The sequence below is a fragment of the Euprymna scolopes genome, chromosome 6 (genome assembly GCF_053919585.1).
Source record: "Euprymna scolopes isolate OS-2025 chromosome 6, ASM5391958v1, whole genome shotgun sequence".
In the NCBI taxonomy this organism is placed as follows: domain Eukaryota; kingdom Metazoa; phylum Mollusca; class Cephalopoda; order Sepiida; family Sepiolidae; genus Euprymna; species Euprymna scolopes.
This window is the reverse complement of record NC_136487.1, coordinates 7,278,348-7,301,553: the sequence shown is the minus strand read 5'-3', so window position 1 is coordinate 7,301,553 and position 23,206 is coordinate 7,278,348. Positions and strand designations below refer to the sequence as shown.

Genomic DNA, 23,206 nt, shown 5'->3' with positions numbered 1-23,206 from the left:
CCACTTTGAAGTAGGGAACTACTATCGAGAACATAAGTTGCAGCGATATTATAAAGGGAGATCGACAGCAAGATGTCTGTTCACATTACATTTAAACTTCTGCATGTCAGTACAGTTGAGAAAGCAGAATCCCGGAAATCAGTTCCAAAGTCATGCAGTTCTGGGAAAAAAACTATTGAAGTAGAAGGCTTTCTTACACCTAGGGATCTCTACTGTGTAGGGGTGTGATTTGGCTGCTTGTCGGGTTTGTCGGGGGTATTTACGTCGAGAGGGTACAAGTGCTTGTAGTTCGTCAGAGCATTCACCATTAAAGTGCTTGTAGAATAGGCAGAGGGATGCCACATTTCGTCGATGGGACAGATGCTGAAGCCTAAATGACAGTTCAAAACCTATCAGGTTGGCGACTCTCTTTTGAAGCCCGTCTAGAAGTGAGAGACAAGTAGCAAATGCACCAGCCCAAATGTGACAGTAGTACTCCATACATGGGCGAATGGTAGCCTTATAGAGGTACCGGATACTTTCAGGCGTAAGTAACTTTTTAGCACGGTAGAGAGAGCCACCTTTCTTCGCAGCAGAAGTACTCATGCCAGGTTGTCCTGACAAACCTTTATACAGCAAGACCTTAGACACTAGAGGATAGTGTCTAGTAGGCATTCAAGTTCTCCGCGTAGGCATTCTACATATGTGTGTATATATTTATGTGTGTAGCTGTGTCTGTACGTAGCAATATGTGAACGTGTCTGTGTATAGCTATTTGTGTTCTTATGGAGATGTAGGCACACATGTTTCTGTGAGCCACTCATAAAAGCTTTGTGTGTGAGGAAAGAAAGTAGGGAAACGATATGATAAAAGTCGATGGAGGAGAGTCACCGCTTTTCAATTAATGTACAGGACAGGTTTGAGTCTGGGATAAAATAAATGTGTAACTAAATTTTCTTTTATAAAGAAACAACAAAACATCCAATTAAAAAAAAACACTGAACTTTGCAAACAAAACATCTTTTCAAACAGTATGCAAATCACGTTCGACTATCCAAACCCACGCCCAAGTCTCGTCCAATCCCGTTAGGTCTTGTCTTGTTGAAAATTGATAAAACACTTAAAATGAAAAAACAAAAAACTTTCTTTTTTTTTAACTTTAATTCGCCCAAACAAAACATATTACAACTAAGATATTAGACGTTATTATTACGTTAGGGTCAATACTTTTAGGATTATTCTAAATGGGAAGTTTTGCAGCAAAATGTTTGTTCATATTATATTTAAATTTCTACAAGTTGGGACAGACAAAGAAACGGGGTATGGAGGAAATTTTAAAAGCTAGCAGTTTGGGGAAATTAGGAAGTCTTTCAACACCTTGCAACAGTACAATAATGGGATTTTGCGGATGTGGTCAGGGGTGTTTAGTTCAAGGAGGCACCAATAGAGTTCACTGGAGTACATTTGATAAAAAATACTTGTCAAACAAGCACAGTGAAAAGTCGGCGTTTATTAAAAACAAAGTCATGCATTATACAACGCAGAAAAGCTTTTCTAGTTTAAAATAGAACTGTTTACTTTTTGCTTTGTATCACTTGTAGATTCAGATAATTATTTGTTATGCTATGAACAAACCTATCTACTATTATATAAAAAGAACTTTTTGTCTGTGTGAGAGAGAGAGAGAGTTCTCTACGGACTCGGAAACAGCTGGGCTGGGTTTTATTTTAATTTTACACGAACATATTTGATGTGTCTGGGAGTGTTTTTGCGTAGATTTTGTATCGGAATGCGTATTGAAAATTGATAATCAAAATAATCCGATGAAGGAAGAAAATCCGATTTTGATCAAAGTTAACACTTTTATACAACCTAACATCACAAGTGCATTTGAGAAGTTTTATTACTGCACAAGCCAAAAGGCACAGTCTATAAAACCAACAGTTGTTTTTTTTATTAGATATGGGCACGTTAGAAATGAATGTTTCTGTTTATAGCACAATTGGACTATAATACTTGACTTTTGCATTTTAAACTTTAAGTGAATCTATGATTTACAGATAATTCTATAAAATCAACAGTAAATTCTCTACAGTGCAATGTATACTACAATATATTGTGGATTTAGTCACTGCGGAAAGGCATGTGAGGCTTCCTCCCGGTACATTTTGGGGGTCCCTAACTAAACTAACTATCTCTGCAAAAATAGTAACTTAGGGCAGTGAGTGGGGCGAAGTCGAGTAGGTCAGTGGGTATTGGGCTTTGGGGAGATTATGGGTCCTATTAACGAGGGTGAAGCATAAATATTTACAAAAAAGGGGGGGCGGTAAAAAGAATTGGGGGGGGTATAAGATTATTGCAAGGAAGGATTTTTCCGGAAGATTAGAAAGTTTTTATTGAGAGTATTTGTGGATTTCAGGGATTAAGAAAAGAGTAAATGGACATTAGAGGGAGTAGCGACGGCTGGCGCATGCGGACTTTGTCATGGTGCAACCAATAGAAAGGAGAGGATAAATGGAAAGAATTACGTTCGAACTCCCGTATGAATGTATGTATACGCATGCATAAACACATGAATACAAGAATTGGGGCGCATATACACATCAGAGTATAGATGGCCAGGTCTTCATATGTACAGAAGATAAATACATGCATACATGCATAAGCATTCCAGCAAAGTCCGCGGGGAGGGAAAGGGGGGATGGCCAGCCGATCAAAGAGGAGGGAAAAGGATAAGGAATATAGTAAAAGATAAGATAGGGATAACATAAATTGCTGAGTAAGTAAAATTGTAATTGATGGAACTGAGATTTTAAGGGAATTATTCAAAGTTAAGTCATTTCAAATTGACCCAATTTAAAGTTAGTCTTATATTTGAAAAAGAAGACTAGTTCGCTTATAGAGTTCATTATATTCTTGCTTTAGGGGAATTAATTGTATATATATATATATATATATATATATATATATATATATATATATATATATATATGTGTGTGTGTGTGTGTGTGTGTGTGTGTGTGTGTGTGTGTGTGTGTGTGTGTGTGTGTGTGTGTGTGTGAATGTAATAAAAGAGGCGCAGTTTTCCCCTTCTAGACCAAACTACTGTAGGTTTACAACAGTAGATGCCACATACAAATTTATTATGCCTACACTATTATTGCCTGGTGTAATTTTAGCACGACATTTCCTGTACTTCCACCTAACATCGCCACCATTCCTGCTTATTCCTACTCTACTGGATTTTCACCGTTCTTAACTTATTACTCGACACATACACTTACCATATCTTTCACATATTCCTATTTATATATAATAATGTCTCCCTTATCAAAATCCGCCCCTACTGATTGGGTGAGCACTATACATTACATTACGAACAACTTTTAGTCTTACTCACTCCCGTCTTTGTTATTTCTACATATTTCTATTTATTTCCGTCTTTATTTATTTACTTAGACCGTATTTTCTTTTCTTACGAACTTGCCGATTACATCAACCAGCAAGCAAGAGAGAGAGATACAGGCGGAGGAAGAGGGGAGGAGAGAGGGCGAGAGAAAGAGATAGAGAGAAAGACAGTTAGAGATAGAGATACAGAGAATTCCACTCACTCCTTTCTTCATTATTTCTCCATTTTTCTATTTATTTCCGTCTTTATTTACTTAAACCGTATTTTCTTTTCTTACAAACTTGAAGATTACACCGACCAGCGAGCTGTAGAATAATCAAAAAAACTGATACCGAATTAGGGTTAACGGATCCAGAAGGATCACACTTAGGAACCGCCGTTTCCTCAGAAAATGCGAACTCAAGCCTGCACCAACCCCAATACCAAGTGCAACACTAGGACCAACAATTCCCTCAAGCGATACTACATTCTTGCATCTCCCACTGTCTCCCTGTAATAGCACATACACAGCAACCAAACCCCAACAACAAACCACACATATATCCCCACGCTTTCGATCATCAAGGATTCCCCGAGCTCTTTCTAGGTTACTACCACACAACAAACTAGGCCTAAAAGAGAGATACACCTCTCATACAACCCAGCCTACTCGTGGGGGGAAGAGGGGGGATGTAGAATAATCAAAAAAACTGCAAAGAGGATTGTGAAAGGAAACACAGGCCCCCAGGGTTCCTAGGACAATGACAGTGTTGCCCGGGCCATCTTGCAGTATCGGAATACCCCAATCCAAAGCATTGGCCTATCACCGGCTCAATTATTACTTCACCGTCGACTACGTGACTCCATCCCTTCACAGCCAATCCTCTACAAGCCTCATCCTGAATGGGTGTCAGCGGCACAACACCGCGAGGAAATGCTCCACCACCGCAATGCAAAAATAGTAGAAAGATACAATAAATATATCCACCGTTACAAGCTGGTGACACCGTAGCCATCCAAAATTCAGCCAATCACAATCCAAAGAATAGACTGGCCCATGTGTGCACAATGGAATCTCCCATTGTGCCAAAAATAATAGTTCTCCTCTTTCATGAGAGGTAACTTTAGTCTTTGTCAAGTTATCCACAACTTGAACGCTGACCGAAAGTCCACTACACAATCCAATACGAGCTATAGTGAGAGAGACACATAGACAGAGGGGAATACAGTGGGAGGGAGAGATACAAAGACAGAGAGATACAGAGAGAGAGAGAGAGAGAGAGAGAGAGAGAGAGAGAGAGGAAATCAGCCGTGTTACAATTTTATTTTGGTCGCTTATTCAATCACGCGTTATAAGATTTAATTCTAAACCAATTCCAAAAACACGTTATCGTGGCCGACTTGTTATCGCGTTTGAGTTTAATTAACCCCATTTTTCGAATTAGCGTTCGCGCCTACGAACTTTTGTTTTTACAGTTTTTTTCTTTTTTGTATAACTAATCGGTCGACATTAACGCATCTTTGACGGCTACTCTCCACAAAATCACATAGTCCAAGTACATATTATTGAGGGTGGGGTTACAGCCACTATAGTTTAAAATACGCTCTAAGCACCCCAACTTAATTTATAAGTATTTTCTCGCTTAGTTAAAGTGTAGAAAAGTTACTAGCTGAAATTTGTAAAACGCAACAAACAACAGTACAAAATAATAAAAAAATATACATACGCTTTTTTGTTTGTTTGTTTGTTTGTTTGTTTTTGTTTTTGTTTTTGTTTTCATAATTTCAAGTTATGTCACTCAGAGTGGTCTTTACACACTGATTAAAAAAATAAACAGCTGAACGCTTAATTTAATTAAAGAGGCTTAATTCTTCAAGTTGGAAACAAATGATTTATTCTACCACTAACCCTAAGTTTGAGTTGCACTCCAAAATTTAGAGTTAATGGTAGTTAGACATATTATATACAATTTTTCAAGATTAAAGTCCCTAATGGTTAAGCGACAATAAAGACAACTATTAATAAAAGAAATGAAATAAAAAAAAACGTAAACACAGTTATAACCCGTATAAAAGATACTTAAATTCTACTGCATTTGGTATCAGGTATTTGTAGATTTTTGTTATTGTTTACAATTTTTCCACTGTTAACTATTCTACACTTTAACAAATGACTGTGTTGTTCCTACTTACTTGCCTGCCCAACAAGTAAAATCTTTTCTTTTTTTTTAAGTGACCTATATTATTTTGCCCTATACATATTTTCGCGCCTTTAACATTTCCTGTCTGGGTCAGTTTGACTTTTGTTTCCCTTTATTTTATATTTTATATTCAACTTTATCATTCTTTTTTTTTTCTCCTTTCTCTTCCCAGATTTTTTTTTTATTTATAGTTATGTCTCGGAAGTAGAGTGAAAAGCACATCTTATTTTTCTTTTATTAATAATATTTTTCCTTGTACACACTTTTTTGTGAATTATTCCATGGATTTCTGCCTTTGGATTATTATGGACCATCTTCTTCCAATTACGGGATTTCTTTGGCTTTTACTTGTACAAATGGAAATTCTTTTAACTTTCTTGAAGTTTTACATTTGGATTTTACCGTCACTGGATTTTTTTATCTTCCACCAGACTATCCATTCATGTGTAATCACCTTTTTCTTTACCATATTCCCTCTGCTTAACTTATTTTGTTTTCAAGTAAGATCTTTGACTTACTTGTTGTTTCATCAAATACTTCTGCATGCAAAATCCGATCCCGCATTTTGCTAATTCCTACTTTCTGATGAGAAGGAGAGTATTTCTTCGAAACTCCGCGGATTAAGGACTATCCATTTATCTAGTGTTTCCTTTTCAAATTAAATATGTTTTTAACTCATTTCAAAGTGTTTTTTTAACATATTTCATTAACTGTTTGCTCATATATATATATATATATATATATATATATATATATATATATATATATATATATATATATACTTAATTTACTCACATAAAATTAATATACGAAAGTATAGATTTATGCGTAAACTTTAAGTATTTACTTCAAAAGTGCTCAATACGTAGGTATAGTTAGTTAGTAAGTTATAAAATGTATATATATATATATATATATATATATATAGTCATTCACGTACAGTACTGTTTTGCTGTCAGTGCGACTAGAGTAGCACAGTAGCACCTATTCCTGAAACTATGTCAATTATTAAATTTATTGCGCCCTTAGTACATCAAAAGAAAAGGCACATCAACTTTAAAAGAAAATAAATGCATATGGGCATGATTACAAAATCCGAAAAGTGAGAGAGAAGCTGCAATTAATGTTCTATTTATTACGCCATCTTTGAATTTATATATATATATATATATATATATATATATATATATATATATATATATACACTTGTGCCCGATATTATTCATACCCCTCGGATCTTTGAGATTTCTATAAGAATATTGCTCAAACCAGAAGGTAGACAATATTAAAGGGATTTCAAACAATAAATCAAGCATAAGCATTTAATTTAAACTCAACAAATAAATAAATTATGCAAGTTTGAAACATTATACAAAGAAAAACAATAATGGCACTAGTTCAAAATTATTCATACCTCTCTTACTAATAGTCAATAGCATGTCCTTTATTCTTAATAACTGCCTGTAACCGTTTGGGATATTTATCAACAAGGTTTTTACAAGTATCAACACTGATTTTTGACCATTCTTCAATGCAGTAGTTCTCCAAATCCCTCAAATTTCTAGGTTTCCGCTTTTTAACCTCAGTTTTCAATATGTGCCAGAGGTTTTCGATAGGGTTCAGGTCGGGACTCTGGCTAGGCCATTCCAAAACATTAATTTGATTATCCTCAAACCATTTCTTGACTATTTTGGCAGTATGTTTTGGATCATTATCCTGTTGAAGGACCCAGTTTGGTCCTAAATGGAGCTTCTCCGCATCCTGTCTAATGTTTTTCTGGAGTATCTCCAAATATTGCTCCTTCTTCATGGTTCCATCTATCTTGACCAAACTACCTGGACCACTAGCCGAAAAGGAGCCCCAAAACATTAGGCTACCACCACCATGTTTCACCGTGGGTATGGTGTTCTTTGGGTTGTAAGCTTCTCCTTTCTTCCTTCAAACGCAAGAAGCATCCATATGGCCAAACAATTCAATTTTTGTTTCGTCAGTCCACAAAATACTTGAGAAAACGGACTCTGGAGAATTCACATGGGTCCTAGCAAACTTTAGACGTGCTGCAAGGTGTTTTCCGGTGTGCAATGGAGTCCTTCTTGGTCTTCTTCCTTTCAGACCATTTTCATGCAGAGTCCTTTGCAATGTTTGCCTTGATATTTTTATGCCAGAAGACTCCAGATTTTCTAAAATGTCCTTATTAGTGGTGGTTGGATTTGCATTAACACTTCTTACAATATTCCTGGTGGCTCTAGCAGACAGTTTCCTTTTCCTTCCTCTACCAATCAAGTTGTTTGTTGTGTGGTGGCTCTGGAATTTTTTGATGATGCTCTGTACTGTTGCTGTAGGGACCTCAAATTTCTTGGAAATTGACTTGTAACCTAAACCATCCTTATGTGAATTCACAATTTTAGTCCTAAGATCATTACTAAGCTCTTTTTTCTTCCTCATTCTAATAATTTTTATTCTTTTATTGGTTTTCAGTTAATATCATTTTAATTTCTGCAAAATGCAAAAAAACGAAATGAAATTAATCAAAGGTTGTATAAAAGCATTCAAAATAAGAATCAAACAGAAAACAAACAGTCAGAAACTCGATTAATACTGAAAAAATAAGGGGGTATGATTATTTTTGAACATTGCAGATTTTATAAATAGCTGTATATTTCTTTTATTACAAGTATCCCGAGATTTTAAAATGACGAACATGATCAGAAGAGGTTTATTAAGAATATGTATCAATATGGACGTAAACAATAAATTCTTACAAAAGTTACACCTAATAAACTCAATTTTCAAGGGGGGTATGAATAATATCGGGCACAAGTGTATATATTGTGTATTTAGTATTGCTGAATAGCACGAAATGTTCTTGCTTAACGAGCTTTCTTTGTAATTTATCAATTGATTGTCGTTTTTTTTTTTTTTTTCTCGGTTGAATCTGTGCAAGAAAGTTCCATAGTCGTCTTGGTACATCTGTGTTTTTTTGAAGGGGGTGCAAGTACTTTCGACTGAGTTTCAACATTCGTCTTCAGGCAGTTTTTGATTATTGTTTGTTTAAAATCTGGATGCTTTTATCTGCTTCAGTTAAAGTAATATTTAAATTTGTTGAACTAGTGAAGCGTCTCGTGTGTAAAATATATATATACGTTTTTTAACGTGTTAAGAACGTGCCTAAAATAAATGGTTTCAAAGTGTACTTTACAAGATCCTATAGAATTTATAAGGTTTTTTTTTTGTTATAACTTTGCATTACAATACATATATATATATATATATATATATATATATATATATATATATATATATATATATATGTGTGTGTGTGTGTTCATACACACACACACACATATATATATACCTATATATATATATATATATATATATATATATATATATATATATATATTATAAATATTATATAAATATATATTAGATGATTACGTACCTAAATACTTCAAAATTTTACTATTATTTTCAAAATTTACATTGTTTTTTATTGTTTGTTTGTTTGTTTGTTTGTTTGTTTGTTTGTTTATTTTTTATACTAAGTGCTTTCAGTATTTTTGATTTTTTAACGTTAGATATGGATGATATTTGTGTTTTCAACTGGGCAGCTATACGTATCGTATATAATTATCATGTATTTTCGGTGAAGTATATGTCGAGTTACCGCTTATAAATCAAGTGCTAAAAATTGTCTCGCAGCCAAGACTGTCTATCATACATTGATATTTTAAAGATGACCTTCATTTTATCATCTGTTGAATAAAACAAAAGCAAAACAAATATTCGAACGTTTGTTTTTTTTTTGTTGTTTTGTTTTGTTTTTGTTTTTTTGTTTTGTTTTTTGTTTTTTGTTGCTCATTTTTACCTTTTTTTCTCTTTATTTCTCTTCTTCCTTTACGCATTTTTATTAATTCTTTTTCCTTTGAAATTCTTTTTTACTCGTTTGTTTCCCCGAGCAACACGAAGAAACATCCATTAATTGGTTTGTTTGTCTTTTTAAACGGCACATCAACTCTTACGATTTATTTAATGGCAAATTTGCAAATATATGTTTTTTTGTTTTGTTTTGGTTTGATTTTGTTTTTTTTTTTGCCGACATATCTATATGACCCCATCCTATTTTTACATCAGGTTGATGATGATGCTTATAAAATGTCAAGTTTCTATGTCTGATAACGTATGAGTATTAAGTGGGCGCATAAGCAAACAGACACGAACACGTGCCTCACAAGGGGAGATAATCCGGTTCTTCAGCCATTCGATACCTTAAATGGAAAGCAAAACTTTACAACCCACGAAAAGCAAATTGAACAGAAAAATGAAAAAAATAAGTTAAAACATAAAAAGAAATAACACGATGTGTTTGTAAATTGGACAGGTGCTGTTTTCTTGACCTGTTCAGCCTCGAGTATTTTGCGAGTTAGGGTTAGGGTTAGAGTTGGGGTTAGAAGTCGAAAGAAAAAATAAGGAAAACCTACCACGCATTATTTTTTTTTCTTTCAAGTGATCCGACGACTCTCCCATTTGTCAAATATACACTCCTTCTCTGCTGAAGATTTCCTTCTTATGTTTATCATAATCCATATTACGCGAAGAAGACATCTTTGTTTTTTTTACTAGATAAGCAATGACCAATTTGGGTCACATATTATGATGAAACTAGCAGGACTCGTATAAATTCTACGGAATAATAAACATATTTAATCAACAAATATGTTTTGATGAAGCTGATTTTATTCTGGATAGTGAAAAAAAAAATGTTTTCGGCAGAAAACCCAATTACACGCAGCAAATATGAGTTTATTTCTATGAAAATAATGTCCATTGTATTTTAAGTAGAGAACTGACCCAGATTAAATAAATTGATAAGTACTAATAAATATTTAGAAAGTCATATTGTGCTACATAGTTTAATACAAACAATAAAACCATATTGTAAGTGACAATATTTACTCAATCAACCCATTCTGACCCCTTTTTCTTTCGAATTTTCCGGGTTTTTTTAAGTGTGATTCCGCGTATTTGACCTTTTATTTAAGCAGTTTGCGTTTCAAAGCGTAACATACGGATTAACTAAAGGAAGAAATAAGTAGATATGAAAATAATAGCCGATGAAATTGTAAATATTATATAGATGAAAATAATAGCCGATGAAATTGTGAATATTATATAGATGAAAATAATAGCCGATGAAATTGTAAATATTATATAGATGAAAATAATAGCCGATGAAATTGTAAATATTATATAGATGAAAATAATAGCCGATGAAATTGTGAATATTATATGGATGAAAATAATAGCCGATGAAATTGTGAATATTATATAGATGAAAATAATAGCCGATGAAATTGTAAATATTATATAGATGAAAATAATAGCCGATGAAATTGTAAATATTATATAGATGAAAATAATAGCCGATGAAATTGTGAATATTATATAGATGAAAATAATAGCCGATGAAATTGTAAATATTATATAGATGAAAATAATAGCCGATGAAATTGTAAATATTATATAGATGAAAATAATAGCCGATGAAATTGTAAATATTATATAGATGAAAATAATAGCCGATGAAATTGTGAATATTATATAGATGAAAATAATAGCCGATGAAATTGTGAATATTATATAGATGAAAATAATAGCCGATGAAATTGTAAATATTATATAGATGAAAATAATAGCCGATGAAATTGTGAATATTATATAGATGAAAATAATAGCCGATGAAATTGTAAATATTATATAGATGAAAATAATAGCCGATGAAATTGTAAATATTATATAGATGAAAATAATAGCCGATGAAATTGTGAATATTATATAGATGAAAATAATAGCCGATGAAATTGTAAATATTATATAGATGAAAATAATAGCCGATGAAATTGTAAATATTATATAGATTAAAATAATAGCCGATGAAATTGTAAATATTATATAGATGAAAATAATAGCCGATGAAATTGTGAATATTATATAGATGAAAATAATAGCCGATGACATTGTAAATATTATATAGATGAAAATAATAGCCGATGAAATTGTAAATATTATATAGATGAAAATAATAGCCGATGAAATTGTAAATATTATATAGATTAAAATAATAGTCGATGAAATTGTAAATATTATATAGATGAAAATAATAGCCGATGAAATTGTGAATATTATATAGATGAAAATAATAACCGATGAAATTGTAAATATTATATAGATTGAAATAATAGTCGTTGAAATTGTAAATATTATATAGATGAAAATAATAGCCGATGAAATTGCAAATTAACTTTAAAAAACATTGTAGTGTCGGCATAAACTGGCGCCGCACCAGATTGTCGAGAACAAGCAAGGAAGATTGAAAGACCGAGGAGAGAAAGCACTAAGCCGACCTCCACTGGATGAGTACGAAGAGATATCGGACTTTGGGAAGACGTATTGCTACCCTAATTCCAGGGAAGACCTATGATAATTGTGAGAAATAAATAAATGGCAAGTGACTGATACAATGATGCAAATTCATTTGGAAAGGTTGTAGAATGAGGTGGCAAGTACTCGAAATCTGGGAAGACTTATTGAGAACACCACAGGAAGAATCCCTAGTGAGTAGAGATAGAATTAATAATCAACAGTAATTTATTTTCTATATATTTAACAGAATCTTGTTGTACATATATTAAAAAAGATTCACGTATTCCAAAAATATTTGTTTACAATTGATTCGTATTATAAAGTTCTTTGCGACTAAACCTAATTATAATATAACAAAAATTAATATGTAACAAAAATTATTATGTACAAAAATTATTATGTAACAAAATTTATTATGTAACAAAAATTAATATGTAACAAAAATTATGAAACAAACATTATTATGAAACAAAATTATTATGAAACAAAAATTATTATGAAACAAAAATTATTATGAAACAAAAATTATTATTTAATAAAAATTATTATGAAACAAAAATTAATATTTAATCAAAAATTATTATGTAATAAAAATCATTATGTCATAAAAATTATTATGTAATAAAAATTATTATGTAATAAAATTTATTATGAAACAAAATAATTCTGTAATAAAAATTATTGTGTAATAAAAATTATTATGAAACAAAAATTATTATGAAACAAAAATTATTATGTACTAAAAATTATTATGTAATAAAAATTATTATGAAACAAAAATTATTATGTACTAAAAATTATTATGTAATAAACATTTTTATGTAACAAGAATTATTATGTAATAAATTTTATTATGTAATAAAACTTATTAGGTAATTAAACTTATTAGGTAATAAAACTTTTCATGAAACAAAATTATTGTGTAATAAAAATTATTATGTATTAAATATTATTATGTCATATAAATTATTATGTAATAAAATTAATATGCAATAAAAATTATTATGAAACAAACATTGTTTCGTAACAAAAATTATTGTGAAACAAAAATTATTATGTAATAAAAATTATTATGCAACAAACATTATTATGAAACACAAATTCTTATGCAATGAAAATTATTATGTCATAAAAATTATTATGTAATAAAATTTATTATGTAATAAAAATTATTGTGTAATTAAACTATGTAATAAATATTTTTATGAAACAAAAAGTATTATGAAACAAAAATTATTATGTAAAAAATATTATGTCATAAAAATTATTGTGTCATAAAAATTATTATGTACTAAAAAGTATTATGTAATAAAAAATTATTATGTGATAATTATTATTATGTAATAAAAATTATTATGAAACAAAATTTATTATTTAATAAAAAGTATTATGAAACAAAAATTATTATGTATTAAAAAGTATTATGTAATAAAGTTATTCAGTCATAAAAATTATTGTGTAATAAAAATTATTATGTAATAACATGTATTATGAAACAAAGTTTGTGCAATAAAAATTATTACGTAATAAAAATTATTATGTCATAAAAATTATTATCTCATAAATTTATTACGTAATAAAAATTATTATGTAACGAAAATTATTATGTACGAAACATTATTATGTAAGAAAAATATTATGTAAGAAAATTATTTTAAAGCAAAAATTATTATGTAATAAAAATTATTATGTAATAAAAATTATTATGTAATAAAAAATTTTATGAAACAAACAGTATTGTGTAATAAAAATTATTATGTAGTTACATATATTATGTAATAAACATTATTGTGTAATAAAAATTCTTATGAAACTCACATTATTATGTAATAAAAACTATTATGTAATAAACATTGTTATGTTATAAAAATTATTATGTAATAAAAATTGTTATGTAATAATATTTATTCTGAAAAAAAAATTTCAATACTTATAAGTTCACTACTTGTAAGTAAAAAAAAATACTCGAGCTTGAATTGAAACCAAAACTTAAAGACAGTGAATCAAGTACGATAACCATTAGGCCAGCTTGACACGTTTTAAAAAGTGTTTTCAAACCTACTTATTCTTAACATATAGAATCTGTCAGGTTAACGATTCACGCATGCGCATTGATGAAATACTTGACAAACAGATAAATATCCGACGACTCCCCCCACGTACCAATGTTTCCATTTGGATCCTTTAGCAGCCCTATTATTTCTGATGAAAACCAATTAAAAAGTTTTCCACGTGTCTGAATATATCAGACTTTATTCTGTAAGTCAAAATTTTTTGAAGATATAAGTTGAGAATTATTTCTCACACACATTCTCACTTTTATAAATATATAGATGCTTTTTTTCTTTTTTTACAAAGGAGGCACCACTTATCAAGGCCCGGATGCCACTCGAGGATACGGGTTAATGAGCGTGCATTTGTCATGGGGAACATGTCAGTCATCGTTAGTAGTGGAAATTTGGTAAATTAGATTACTTAAGGGTATGGCTCATCAAGAATTTGTTTACGTTGGATTTGAAGACAACCAGATTGTAGTCAGTTGGAAAGCAGGAAGATGGAACAGAGTTCCACAGGCGTGCAGTTCTAAGAAAGAGGTTTTGTTCATGGAATCTACCTATAGGTTTAGACACAGAAAAAGAGTGAGGAAAATTATTGATAGTGATTTCAGCTAGACGAGTGTTTCTCGTGAAAGTCAGGCCGGGGGGAGGACCATAGATTGGAGGTCAGATGAGCACTTGCCATGAAAATAACGATAAAGCAGAGACAGGCTCGCAAAGTCTCTTCTAGCAGCTTCTGCCCAGATGTGGCAACAGTACTCCCTCCTTGGACGCACTTTGCTCTTATACATGTAGAGAATTGCATCAGTAGTGAGATATCTACTGGAACGATAGAACGATCTCACCATTTTCCCAGCAGCCCTGGCAACGGATTTGATGAACATATTCAATCTCAGATCAGGAGTAAAGGTCAAACTCAAAATTTTGTCAAAACATGGAGCCTCCTCAAGATGCGAGCCATTCATTTCAATTGATGCCAGACGTTGGATCAGAGCGTCGATGATGGAAAGATAGAAGTTTGGTCTTAGATACATTAAAATTAACCAACCACCTCTGACCCCATTGCACCACATGCTTAAGATCAGAAGAGAGAGAATTACAGAGAACTTGGTTGTTATTGAATTGTTGCCATAGATGGTAGTGTCGTCAGCATAAATGTCTACAAATGATCTTAGAATGTGATTTGGGAGATCATTGGTGTAGCTGGAGATTTTGTAGACCTTTATGCCACACGCTATCAAAAGCTTTTGATATGTCAAGGGCAATTGCCTTAGAAAGTAAGCCTCCGTCGAGGGATTCGCTAATCTTATGAGCTGTAGATCTAGCAGAACGAAACCATATTGCATGTCACTAAGGTTATTTTTGCTGGTTGACTACTTCTCTATTTAATATGGATTCTAGCAACTTACTCATGACGCACAGGAGACTGATTGGTCTGTATTGAGAGGGAGATGACCGATCACCTAAATTTTTTAATACGGAGCATACTGATGAGGTTTTCCAGGCTGTTGGGAAGCAATTCTCCTCAAGACAACACTTAAATAGCTTTGTAAGTATGGGAACTTGTTCTGGTTGAAGCTTTTTAGGCGCTATAATAGGAATGCTGTCAGGGCCAGTTGCTTTACTGGACTCGAGGTTTTTGATTAGCTTGCCAACATCGCGCACAGATATGTGTATGTCGCATAGCCTGTTTCAGACAAAGGATGAAATATGTGGGGTGATTGTTGCAAAGGTTTTGGCAAAGAGTTTGGCTTTCTCCGATGCTGACGAGATTACTTCAGGTCCATTCATGATGATTGGGATAGAGCATGCTCTTCTATTCAGGACTTGATGGACTGAGTATACAACTCTCTTGCATTCTTTATTACTTTTTTACAATGGTTGCTAACAGTCCTGAAAGCGGCTTTAGTCTCAGTATATCTGTTACGTTGGAAGCAATGGAAATAGTGATTTCTGTGCGTAATGGTAGGAGCACATTCTGGAGAGGACCACGGTTGACTGTTAGGTTTTTGCTGGAATTTTTTGGGGGGTATGAATCTGTTTATACTTACAATTAAGCATTCAGCTAGGTCTAATACTATGCAGGACACATTCTTTTTAAACATGGATTGAAGAGGTAGATCTGATATAAATGTATGAAAGCTATCCCAGTCAGCCATAGAGTATCGATATATTGTACAATGGAGAGATATGTCGGAGGACTTATTACATTGTGTTTTTATCTTAACGGAGACAACCGAGTTGTCAGAAGATCCCAATGAGGACAGAACAGAAGACGAACATAGCTCAGATCAAGAGAAAAAGGTGTAGGAGACTTGCATATTGACCATCAGTGTCGGCATATATGTGGGTTCGTGAACAATCTGAGTTAGGTCATAAGCAATGGAGAAATCGTAGCAGAACCTCCACTCATCATCTGTCTTGTTTGAGTGGGCTAACCATTCCACATTGTGAACATTGAAGTCTCCACAGACGTGAATGTTATCCGAAGAATGAGCGGACAGGATGTGGTAGATTTTCTCTAATATGCTCTTAAATATACTAACTCCGCTGTTATGGGGGCGATAGAGGGTAAATATAAACGCAGTGGTGTTAGTAAGTGCAATCTGAAAGCACATATATTATGGTCTTCTCTGGAGATGTCTCTATCATAATTTAGCGTCTTCTCTGGAGATGTCCCTATCACATGGAAAATCATCTCTAATGTAATCACATATTCCATGCCCATGTTGATCTTGGGGGTCAGATTTCAATGTTAAACTAGAATATCTTTTAATTACAAACTCATCTAGGGAAATAGTCGGTCTAATGGCAGTTTCCCTTAGGAATAATAGGTCAGGTTTGGTCTCCCGTAATTGTATTTCTACTATTTGGAAGGTTGGAACGTAGATGTCAAAGAAGGAGAAATACGTTGGAAGTTGGGCTTCTGGGTTTAATTTTCTAGAGATTTTTCATGACAGAGTTTTAGGATTTGTGGAATAGGTCGACAGACTTGGTTAGAGTAACCCAGAGAGGGAAACTAAAGAAAAAAAAAGAAGTGAAGAAATATTTTTGTTTGCTTTTGATAAGGTAAAGCCGTAACAATTACCCACTAATATAGCATCGAGAAGCCCCACCAGAAGCTACTGCATGGTCCAGAATCCATTCACTAAATGGCAATACTGCAGCCCCAGTACTTTACACCTGCTGATAGGACGGCCTTCTTTTTGCTTAGTACAAAGTTCGGGTCCCTGACTATCAGGCGGATAACGTCAACCCAGAAAAAATTACCTCCAGCACTCTTACTAGTGACATGGTTACAAGGATAGAAATAGAAACAGAAAATTTTCCGACATCTCAGGCTACTGCTAACGTTAAATTCTTCCGACCTAGAATACGGCTTTTTCTTCAAGAAAAATCACTCGTTCCAAACGAGGACTGAGAGACAAATTAGGAGAAGCGAGAGTTATGGGAGCTGCCGACAATGCATCCACAATGCATAATCTACTCTCCATTAAAAAAAAAAAACGAAACTGATACTTATATTAAGTATTCTATTTAATATAAGTACAATAGGCTTGTTTAATGGAATGTATGGCGATAGGTTCCTTCTCATTAACTGAAATATAGAAAGAATTAAGTTGACAAATTTATCGTCTATAATTCTTGAGCAACGCAGCTAGAATTTCCTCGAGTCATTCCCGACTTGATTTGATTAAAAATCGTCTACCCCTTTTGCTTACTTCCACACTAGACGGCGCAAAGTGAGCTAATTACAAGCCGAAAAGAACTCAACTTTATATATATATATATATATATATATATATATATATATATATATATATATATATATATATATATATATATATATATATATATATAAGTAAAAATAAAATAAAAGTACCAGCGATGATTGACGTTATGTTGTTTTGAGAAAGAAAAACTGAAGAATTTATAAAATGGTGATCGACGTTTCGTTCCTATAGCAGGGGACATCATTAGGATAATTTTTTTTTTAAAACAAAAAAAAAACATCATAGACCATACGCGGGTGAAAAGGGAACAATATTAAAATCCTACCCATTCCGGGCAGGAACTATAAATGTGACGCACATTTATATATATTTATATATATTTATATATATATATATATATATATATATATATATATATATATATATATATATATATATATATATATATATATATATATATATATATATATATATGAAGTTGAGTTGTTTTTTTCGCTCTGACATTGGCATTAAAATCATACTTTGACTATTTAATAATTATTAAAACTAGCTTCTTAATATACTTAGTCATGGATATGTGAGCGACTTCACGAACGTTAATTAACTTCTATAAATCGCTTTGAAAAACGAGCGCTCATTAATTAATTGTTCATTTTTTTATTATATTATTGGTTTCATTTAACTATTACCCTTAATTCAGTTTCTACATCGTGCATAATTGTGTAAACTTTAAGATGAAAACGTTCAAACACACTGAAATGTTTATATGTGTGTGTATGTGTGTGCGCGCGCGCGCGTGTGTGTGTGTGTGTGTGTGTGTGTGTGTGTGTGTGTGTGTGTGTGTGTGTGTGTGTGTGTGTGTGTGTGTGTGTGTGTGTGTGTGTGACTTTGTCCCTGTGTTGCGAAACGTTTCTATCAAACACCTGTATATTTGCTCTGCAGACTTAAAACTCGATATAAACAATATTTAAATCTCTGGAACACTTTCGGTTTGTTTTTAGTCAGAAAAAAACACTGGTGAAGAGTCAGAAAAAATTAAATGTTGACATTGACCATAGTATATACTTGCATATACATTTTTATATATTATTTTATTTTTTTGGAATCTTTTGAGATGAGGCTTCATAATTTGTGTATTAATTTGTTTGCGGACTGTTATCCTCATCTTCATAGTTGTTTCACCACTTTTCGGTCAACTCATCCACTGGCCTTCTTCAGGGGACGAGATAGGAATGCTGAGTTACTTAACTGCATCCCCAGTAATTACTGCCTTCCATAGTTTCTGTTGTCTCATCACGTTTTGGCCAACTAATCCTCTGATTTGTTTTGGGTAGGATTGACTTGGAACAATAGACAACGCCTCCATCCACTGCTCTTCTGCATAAATTAAAATAACATATTTAAGCGTATACATATAACAATGATAATAAATGTGACTTATCTGAAAACGTTTTATCGATAATCCATTAACGTTATAAACCTGTATTTGAACTGCTACCGAGCCTTTTCCATATACTATATGTGATATATTTTAATTTTGAAATGGTGAATTTCTTGGCAACGTGATCTCTTATTTTTTTTTTTTTCTTCTGAGCCCCTTTGCTTTCGTATTTCGGCCCAGAGAGAAACCTCGATGTTTACATTATATATATATATATATATATATATATATATATATATATATATATATATATATATATATATATATATATATATATACTAATAGGCCGCTTGCATTGCTCGGTCGTGAAATATGATAACTGCGCATAAATATATTTTAATTCATGCAGAAACAAGACATGTGCATGCAAGTATTATGGGGGGTTTTCTAAACAGTTCAGTTCTTGTTAGTGAAAAAAAACTCGGGCTGAGATCGAAACAAAACCTTAAGACAATAAGTCAAGTATGATAACTATTAGGCCAGCTTGCCACGTTCTTTAAAACGTGTTTTCAAACCTCCTTATATTTTACATAATACAACTATCATGGGAACGATTAGCGCATGCGCAGACATGAAACAGATAAAACTCCTATGATCAGCCCAAGTACCAATTGTTCAATATTAAAACCTTAGCAGCCCTTTCTTCCGGACCCAAACCAATTAAAATTTTTCCACGGGTCTGAATACCCTATATACAAAATTTCAAGTCTGTAGAATAAAAATTCGCTGAGCATGTAGGGTTAGAGTTTTCCTTACACGCACGCACGCACACACACACACGCGCGCGCGAACACATACATACACACACACACACACACACACACACACACACACACACACACACACACCAAGGTGGCTTTGTGTCGGGGTTTAAATCCTTCGACCAGCGTTTATCGTCATCTCCTGCACTCATGATTGCGTGAACAGAAAACATTTTAAATAATAAATAAATATTTATCATTTATAGTTATTGTTGCCTTTTTAAGAAATAAAAAAAATCTTAATGTTGAACACTGTCCGGTGAAATTAAAAATGTCGGTCAGCTTTGTGTGCGGGATCGTGACATCCTGTTACTTGATCACTCAAAGATCGTTTGTCTTAAACTTCATTAATGTTTAAAATTTCGCTAAATTTTGTGACGGTGAACTACGGCCCTGGGGTATGTTCCCTGCAAATAGAGCCCAAGGTGACTTCCTGACGGGTTCGAATCCTTCAACCAGCAATGATCCTCATCTCTTGCACTGGTGATTGTGTAAGCGTGAAACCCTAGTGACTGTAGGTGTATAAAATAATTTTATATATATATATATATATATATATATATATATATATATATATATATATATATATATATATATATATATATTGAAAGAGGGAGAAAGTTGTATCTTGAGCAGTACATCCGATTTTAAGAGTTGTTCTGTTTTTTAAATCTCAGAAATAATTGTATGGTAAACAGCTGGTGGGCCTCTTTTTTCCAATTTTATATTTAAAGTAAGTTCATTAGTTTGTTTTCCAGCGGTAAGTCAGCGTATACAAATGCTAAGTCTTCAATTTAGTTTAAACTTTTTTTTCCAAATATGTAATACCTTTATCACATGTAATGAGTCATTTTTATACTATTCAGCCGTTAGAATTTTAAAATGTTGTGCGATTTTGACGTAAAATTTCATACATTTCTTAAAGTAGTAGCGTTCGTGTATGTGTGTGTGTGTTTGTGTGTCTGTGTGTATGTGTGTGTCTGTGTGTAAGTGTGTGCGTGCGTGTGTACAACTCTCCTACGGCCCCAAAAATGGACCAATCATAACCAAGCCTGGCATGATGATGGTCCCCCACCTAAGGATGGTGCACACCATTTTTGAAGGTTAAGGTCAAATATCAAGGTCATACTATATGCATATATACTCCTACAGCCAATACTACTGAACCGATTATGACTAAACCTGACATGATGATGGTTTTTGACCTAGAGACGGTGTACATTATTTTTCAAGGTCAAAGTCAAATGTTAAGGTCGGTGTAGGTTGCGCGAGTTCCCAAGCGTACAGCAAAGCACTGGTATCTTTGCTAGTATATATATATATATATATATATATATATATATATATATATATATATATATATATACACGAGGGTAGTTCCGCAGTAATGTCTCCTACTTTTTATTCCGCCCTAATAAATTGGAAGAGATGACAAATTGCATTGTTATAATCACTGAACTTATGCATTCGTGACCAGAATGTTTCATCTCCCTGTTTCAGATATTGACGGTGTGAGGCTCTAAGAAAGCAACCCCTGTCATCTTCGTGTGTCAGAAGCAGAGATTCATCGTCATTGAATTCCTGGCAAAAGTGCACTGAGAATGGCGATGACTATATAAAAATAATTTTTGGAGCACAACGTAATCCAATGGTACTACTTCCGTCTTCATAACTCTTCACCTGTTCGGCTTAATAAAGCAGGAGGCTTTACTTTTGGAACGATCCTTATATATATATATATATATATATATATATATATATATATATATATATATATATATATATATATATATATATATAAAAATTACAATTAAATTTACCAAAATGATCCAAGATGGTAATATTAAAGTATATTATAAATATTAAAGAATTAATATTTATAAAATTATCTTAGCCAGATGTAAAAGCTCGATAAAACCGAATAGGAAATAGAGCTTATAATATGAGCATACAGTTAATAAAATATGTTAAAAAACACTTTGAAATGAGTTAAAAACATATTTAATCTGAAAAGGAAACACTAGATAAATGGATAGTCCTTAATCCGCAGAGTTTCGAAGAAATATTTTCCTTCTCATCAGAGGGTAGGAATTAGCAAAATGCGGGATCGGATTTTGCATGCAGAAGTATTTGATAAAACAACAAGTAAGTCAAAATCTTACTTGAAAACAAAAAACTACCCACACTTTCATATCTTGTATGTATATTTACTTATATTTTACTATATGCATATTTACTTATATTTTACTATATGCATTTACTTAATTTTTTTTCCTTGAATTTGCAGATACCGGCCATCCTCTCCCCTTACATAATTTTTATTTTATTTTTTTATTTTTATTTTTTTTATTTTTTATTTTATATTTTATTTTTTTATCTTTTATTTATTATTATTATTATTTTATTTTTTTATTTATTCTTTATTTATTATTTATTTTCTATTTATTTATTAATTTATTTATTTATTTATTTATTTATTTTCCATTTAGTGTCGTCTAACACCTCTTGCTGACATTTATTTAAGTGATGACCTGTACATTTCAGTTGACCTATATTATTTTGCCCTATATATATTTTTTTCGCGCCTTTAACATTTCCTGTCTGGGTCATTTTGACTTTTGTTTCACTTTATTTTATTTTATATTTTATATTTAACTTTATCATCATTTTTTTCTCTCCTCTTTCTCTTCCCTGATCTTTCTTATTTATATTTATGTCTCCGAAGTAGAGTGAAAAGCATATGTTATTTTTCTTTTATTAATATTATTGGAATCTTTTCTTTTTTCCTTGTGAATTATTCCATGGATTTCTGCCTTTGGATTATTATGGACCATTTTCTTCCAATTACGGGATTTCCTTGGACTTTACTTGTACAAATGGAAATTTTTTTAACTTTCTTGAAGTTTTACATTTGGATTTTACCGTCACTAGATTTTTTATCTTCCACCAGACTATCCATTCATGTGTAATCCCCTTTTTCTTCACCATATTCCCTCTGCTTCACTTTTTTGTTTTCAAGTAAGATCTTTGACTTACTTGTTGTTTCATCAAATATTTCTGCATGCAAAATCCGATCCCGCATTTTGCTAATTCCTACCCTCTGATGAGAAGGAAAGTATTTCTTAAAAACTCAGCGGATTAAGGACTATCCATTTATCTAGTGTTTCCTTTTCAGATTAAATATGTTTTAACTCATTTCAAAGTGTTTTTAACATATTTCAT

The 23,206-nt window shown here is 32.2% G+C and overlaps 1 protein-coding gene across 3 annotated transcripts in view; it reads left to right on the top strand.

The window, feature by feature from the left end:
• LOC145277484 (uncharacterized) overlaps positions 1-23,206 on the top strand; it is a 351,446-nt gene that overhangs the window by 233,578 nt on the left and 94,662 nt on the right. The window lies entirely within an intron of this gene.